We start from the raw sequence: 1,212 nt of genomic DNA on the forward strand, positions 1-1,212 counted from the left end.
CACCCAGGGCAACAAGGGGGAAGTCTCACCTCATGCACTTAGGGGTCAGCAAGGGACAGACCTGGGCAGATTCAGAAACTGCATCGTCTAATTTTGTTTTTGTACATTATGGGGGGGGTCTCAAATGTGGGAAGCATATACCCCTTCCCTCTTTTGTCTCTGGCCTCTAAATGGGCTACCACTCAGTTGCCACCAGCTACTTCGAAATGGACATGCGAGAAAAGGAGGAAAAGTTTTCCCCCAGCTGTGGTTCACTGGAATTAACTGCATTGCACCGCCCACTTTAAAGACCTTAAATATACCAGCTTTGTGTCGTGGCTAAGTGCGCGGACTCTAATCTGGGAGAACTGGGTTTGATTCCCCGCTCCTCCACTTGCAGCTGCTGGATGACCTTGGGCAAGCCATAGTTCTGATAAGAGCTTGAAAAAGAGCCGTTTCTGTCAAGAGCTCTCTCGGCCCCACCGACCTCTCAGGGTGTCTGTTGTGGGGAGGGGAAAGGAAAGGCGTTTGTAAGCCGCTCTGAGACACCTTTGGGTAGTGAAGGGCGGGGTATAAATCCAATCTCTTCCTCTTCTTAAAATTTTAAACTGGTTTTATTGTATCATTACTGTATTAATTTAGAAGAGGAGGAGAGAGGAGGAGGAGATTGGATTTATATCTGGCCCTTCACTCGGCGTCTCCGAGCGGCTTACAAACTCCTTTCCCTTCCCCCTCCCCACAACAGACACCCTGTGAGGTAGGTGGGGCTGAGAGAGCTCTGACAGAAACGGCTCTTTTTCAAGAACAGCTCTGACAGAACTATGGCTTGCCCAAGGTCACCCAACGGCTGCCCTGAGCCCGTTTATGGCAAGGGCGGGATATAAATTGAAATAATAAAAAATTTTTGTATTTAAATGACATATCTGTGGGACAAATAATTAACAATGGACAAGTTATTCCTTGCAGTCAGTGCATACTGGAGAGAGGAGAACTTGGTGTCTCTTGGTGTCGTGGCTAAGTGGCTAATCTGGGAGAACCGGGTTTGATTCCCCACTCCTCCACTTGCACCTGGATGGATGACCTTGGGCAAGCCGTAGTTCTGATAAGAGCTGTTCTTGAAAGAAGAGCCGTTTCTGTCAAGAGCTCTCTCAGCCCCACCTACCGCACAGGGTGTCTGTTGTGGGGAGGGGGAAGGAGTTTGTGAGCCGCTCCGAGACTCCTTTGGGTAGTGAA

This window comes from Gekko japonicus, unplaced genomic scaffold (assembly GCF_001447785.1).
Source record: "Gekko japonicus isolate JY-2015 unplaced genomic scaffold, Gekko_japonicus_V1.1 scaffold4156, whole genome shotgun sequence".
Lineage (NCBI taxonomy): Eukaryota > Metazoa > Chordata > Lepidosauria > Squamata > Gekkonidae > Gekko > Gekko japonicus.